We start from the raw sequence: 5,957 nt of genomic DNA, 5'->3' as shown, positions 1-5,957 counted from the left end.
GGTGTGTCGTCCTCTGGTGCGGCGCCTCCTCTTGTGGTTTCCTTCGGTGGAGCTCTCTTCAAAATCCTCATCATTGCTCACGAGGGGTCCATCATCTCCACTCGGAAAAGGTCTTCTCCAAGATCCATCTTCTCCTCCAGTGTGGCAATATATTTCTCCCGGTCCTCGACTCTATCCATAAAATCCTTGACTTCTTCTTCATGCTCATAGTGGGCTTCACGTGATGCATCCTCCAGTTCCATTTCACGAAGGTGCAACTTTTGGACCGTCTTCAAGCTCCTGCGCATCTGAATCTCTAGAGCCCTGATGTGAGCCTCCAAGTCTTGGGCATATGAGTGAATGGAGTCGTCATCAATAGTGCGAATGAGCTCTCCATCTGCAGTCCTCGAGAAATCATGGTGTGGTCTAATCCAACGAGCTCGGCTCTGTATTCCTCCTGGATGCGTCCAAGTGTAGTATGAACTGTTGTGTCTCTCCCGAGGATCCAAGTGGGAGTAGTGAATTGAAGTCAATGGGCGCCGAGATACTTCTGAAGGTCCTCGCTGGTATGTATACCTTAATCCTATAGCGAGGGTCTTCTGGAAATGCCATGATAGGGGTCCCGGTGATAGACGGCAGAGCAATCTTCAATTCCTTGATGATCTGGACCAGCCTCTTGCCGAAAAGCATTGTCTCATCTGGCTGGCAAAACTCCGGGGACAGAACTGGGATGAACTTGATGGCCATCTAGAATGTTGAAATCAGAGAGAAGTCAGAAATGAATAGGGGAGAATTACGGAATGATAAGGACATAAAAAAATAGTTTCTTCCTATGGCTTTCCGATCCTAGGGGTTACGTCCTATGGTCAGCGCGTGCTCTGAATACCATCTCTGTAACAACCTGACCCAATATCGGTCAAGTCTGTGTGTAGCTGTACCATCCCAAGATCATACTGGCACACATAGTACATTGATGAAAAGATTCAAAGTTCAATCACACCTGAATTTATTACACGATTCTCATATCGAGTCTTTATTACATCATAATAAATTAGGCCGAAGGCCAACTCATGAGAAATAAACTAAATAAAGCTGTGGAAGCATAGACGAATAGCGAGTCCATCCGACTCCATAGGGCAATCACCAAGCGTAGATCGTAGCCTCACTCCTGGTCGGAAAACTCCTCTGCAACATGAGACATTGCAGCCGTGTAGGTCAGCATTTTGAATATGTCGGCAAGTCATAGAGAGAATAACAATAATAATGCTAACACTATATGCAATTTGGCTGTGGGGCTCTAAGTTTTATGTTTTTGCGAAAAAGTCAATTTTTCCCTACAACAAAGGACTTGCTTGTAATTACTACAAAATTTTGGTTGCTAATGAGATGGTTCCGCCAACCAGTGTCTCATACCGGAAATTATTATTAACCCATCAATTAATTAATTATGTTAGGTGTTGAGATTTCCGAAATACTCCAAATCCAGAGGCTCATTTGTCCGTAACCGGGGACACGGCTAATCGATTAGGTTGTTACTCTACAGAGTCTTGTGCACTTTACCCGCAAGATTCGTTCCCTCCTTTATGTCCTCGCACTGCCTGGTGTTTGAAGACGAGACGAACGCAACAAGGTCTTCCGTAGAGTTTCTCTGGGCACTGACGGTGCCCATCCATGTCCTGCCGTTCTTCTACATCTGCTGGCACCGTCCGTCCAGAGTCACGCCTAAGGTCAACCCAGCCAGAGCCCATAATGGCTTGCAGCTGCACAGGTAAGCTTCCGGTCAAGGGGCATCCATCCGTCTCTTCGTGGCTGGGTGAAGCTTTCCGCAAGATGTCATGGCGCTTCTCCATGCATCCCGGCCATCCGTTGGTTCTTCCAGGGTGCCCGTCAACCGTCCTCCACCCAGTACTGAATTTGAAGTCCATCTTGAGCTAGAAGTCATGGGGTTGTCATCATCTTGACTCTCACATCTCCCTTATGAATCTCTCAACCAACCCCGTCTATGAGCATAGCAAAATAAACTACATCGTCCCGAGGAATAGTAACAAGGGGAATTGGGTTCATCCTACCTCTTGATACTACTCAAGACATAACTTAAAATTCTCCTATTGCATGCATGGTGGGGAGGAAATAATTCTAATGCAACAAAATCATAGGTATTGTAAAACATGATCAAATGACTTGCCTGGCTGACGGTCTTCAAACGCTAGTGACTCGAGATAGCAAGCTTCGCACTCCAGAAATTCTATCGAGTCAAACAATAGCACAAATAAATATTTCACTAAATATCATAACAGCAAGCTAAAGGAAATCACACAAGCACTCAAACCAAAACCAAAGAAAACTCGAAGAACTCCAAACCAACAACTAGCAAGCAAAAAAACATAAACATTTTATTTTACTGTAAATAAAAGTTCACCCTCTGAAACTACAGAAACTAACCTAAAATATACTATAACAGAGGTGAAATAAAATCCTAAATTAATTAGAACAACAGAAAACGGCAGCAAGCTAAATAAACTAGAAATGATGTTTTCGAGTAAAACTATTTTTAATAAAGACTAAAAATACCCAAATAAATTCCTACTGCTAGGCAAGGTCAAAACAAAGCAATGGCAAAAAGAATCACTAAAAAATAATAATCCTAACTCAAATTATAGCAGAAATACTAATCTGACTAAAACTAATATAAAACTATTTTTATAACTTAAACATGTCCGAATCTATTTTTGACAGAAACTATAGGAAATTTGTAAACTAACAAAAAAAGAATCAATTAAAAATATTAGACAACGTAAAAGATATAGATTTTACAAGAACAGAACTATTCTGTTTTGAAAACAGAAACTAAAATTAAAACTAAAAACAAAACTGGCGCGACTGGGCCTGTCTAACGCTCCGGCGAAAACTAACTAAGCCGCGCCCGCGGCTAAATAGAAATAACCGACCGGTTCAGTCTAACTAAACCAGGTAACTAAACCGGAAATAAATCATAAACTAAAATAGATCTAATAAAATAAAAAAACTAACCCTTCGCTAGTCTAATCTAAGCCGTAGACTACAGATCTAACGGTGGAGGGGAGCTCGGGCTTACAGCGTTGGCGGCTCGGGCGTTGGCGGTGCGGCGGCTCTGGTCATCGGGGAATAGGACGATGGCGTCGGGGCGATGCGGCGGAGCGAGGGCGTCGTTGGGGTGGTCTCAGTGATGGTCAAAGATGATGGAGGCGAGTGGGACGAGCTCGGCGGGGCTCCTGGTGCTCTGCAACTCCGGTGACGGGCGGTGATGCTCAAAGCGGCGGCTCCGGCGATCCCTGGGCAAAGAGGGGATGTCAAAGAGGTGCGGGAGGAGGTGGCGGTTCGGGTGAAGATGCTGGGAGGGCAGGGGAGGTACTCACGACATCGAGAGTGGCGGTGAACCGAGGCGGCGGCGGCGAGATGCGTTCAGCGAGGGCGCGAGCTACGGTGGGTTTGAGCTTAGGGTTTTAGGGGGATCAAGAGAGGAGGCTGAGGGGTTTATATAGGGCAAAGTCTTGGAGGAGGGGGCAACGCGGGATCGTGATCCCGTGGGATTTGGACGCAGCGGCATCGTCGAACGCGCTCTAGCACGGCATAGCATGGGCGAGGGGAAAGAGATGAGGGCGGGCCCTGCGGTCAGTGGGAGAGAGAGGGGATGAGGCGAGCGGGCAACCGAAGCGGAGCGGCTTCCGGCGTGCGCGCGGTTGGGCTGCGGCTCGGCCAGCTGCTGGGCCGCGTCGGGTGGCTGGCTGGGCCGGTTGGCCTAGCCAGCTCGGGGGTTTTCTTTTTCTTTTTTTGAATAAAACACGGTGAGAGAAAAATATAGTATTTTTTTATATGACATATATATCAAAATTCTCAGGGGAAATAATCCTACAACGTGGACATTTTTCCAGAGGCAAAACACAAACTAAAAAACATCTTCTGGAAATCCCAAATAAGATTCAAATTTGAATTCAAACTTTTTGGCCATATTTTTCTTCTGACATTTTTGGAGTGTCATGTTTACTCCTCTCATGAGAGCGGCATCCATGCGCTCCGCGTTGAGTTGAGCCTCTGCCGCCCGGTTCAATTCCAGGACGTCCGGTTCCGCCTGCAGGAGGGCCTCGATGGCAGCGGCATCCGCGCGCTCCGCCTCAAGTTGAGCCTCCGCCGCCCGGTTCACATCCACGACATCCGGTTCCACTGCAGGAGAGCCTCGATGGCAACGGCATGCGCACGCTCCGTGTCGAGTTGAGCCTCTGCCTCCCGGTCCTCCTTTAGTATCGCTAGGTTGAACCGCTGGTCCGCCTGCACCATGGGGGACTCGGACGTCGGCACGAAGTCGACGTCCATTGTCTCATACCCATCGGGGGCCTTCTGCGCTGCGACCTCCGCCATGAACATTGGATCAGCTTCCTCCTCCTCGTAGCTTGGCTCCAGAGAACTCGGGGATTGGCCCACCGCAAAGAGAGCTTGGGAATGGAGGTCTTTGGCGCCGACCGCCGCCGCGATTTCTGCGCAGCGCTCCGACGTCAGCAGCTTGTAATACGTGATCTTGCGGCACACCATGGCTTTTCGGCGAACTAGGAGACGCTTGATGCGGGCTAGGGGATCGAAAGGTGGGGGAAGGGGCTGGAGATTAGGTGTGGTTTTAGGGCAGTGGCTGGCGTAGGCTGAGCAGCGAAGGTTCTGGTGTGAATAGTGGTTCCGTTGACGACCGATCAATCGGTTTTGACTATACATCGCTCTTGTCGCGTTCGCGTTGCAGCCCGGCATGCTGGACCCTCCACGTCACTCACCGAATGGAACGTGCTTCGTCTTGCATTTTCGCTCTCTTGTGGGACCATAGTTGAGAGCAAACTAACGTCCCTCCCCCTCCCCTGCCCGCGTTATTTTATGCGGAGTAAATAAAAACAGAGGGAGTATACTACGGATGAGGATCCCTTGACGTGGCCGAACCCATTGAGTAACTGACATGCGGGGCCAAGCAAGCATGGGGTCCGCCAGTAAGTGACCGAAAGGGAAGGTAAGGCAGGGATACGTATGTGAAAGGAGCTTCCAATGATATAATTTTCACATTATACATCTCATGTACTATTAATCTTGTCAATAGTCAAATGCGGTTTTGAAAAACGCATTAGAGCATGGTTAATAATATAGCCAGTCGATGGCTATAAGGAACTGCCATGTCACCTATAGCCATCATCTATTATATGCACTCATACAGTAGTGTGGGCTATAAGGTTGGCTATTTCCCGCAAAAAAATTATAAGGTTGCCTATTGTATTAGTACTTTCCATCTCCTCTCCATCTCTTTCTTCATATTTATTGTACGTATTTAACTAGGAATGCGTATATAACTAGGCTCTTGCATGAGAGCTCACTCCCCTTACTTTTTCACATCTCTCTCCTCCACATAGGCCCTATATAAATGGAAGGAGGGAGTACAACTATGAGCATTGCATACTATAGTACATATGTTGTCAGTACTCCACTAGTACTATTGAACAGGGAGCTTAAAAAAAGTTGCTATTGGACTGGCTATACGTGGCGAAATCCTAGTAGGAAGAGCATGCGCGAGAACAAGCACATTCACGTGGCTGAAAACAAATTGGAAACCATCTCGAGTACAAATCTAGGAGTACGTACGAATCTAACAATATTGATTGGGCATTGTTGAATGTTGATACTTTTTTTATCAAAGTAGAGATACTTTGACTACACATAAAACTTATATGTAAACTAGAAAGGATAGGAGGGAGTATATTGTACGTTCAAAAAACGAAACAAACATTGAATACCCTTTCTATATGATTTGCGGATGCTATGATCACCGGTTCAAAATTTTGAATCCGCCTTAGGTATCACACATGCCCCCACTCGTTCTCCCTCGATTTCATCTCGGGGTCCAGAGATCGATTGAAAGAGGACTAGGGTGGGTACAATATGTTCGTTTCGCTTATGAACATACAATATACTCC

The sequence above is a fragment of the Triticum dicoccoides genome, chromosome 1A, assembly GCF_002162155.2.
Source record: "Triticum dicoccoides isolate Atlit2015 ecotype Zavitan chromosome 1A, WEW_v2.0, whole genome shotgun sequence".
NCBI classification, from domain to species: Eukaryota; Viridiplantae; Streptophyta; class Magnoliopsida; order Poales; family Poaceae; genus Triticum; species Triticum dicoccoides.
This window is presented reverse-complemented; position numbering follows the sequence as displayed.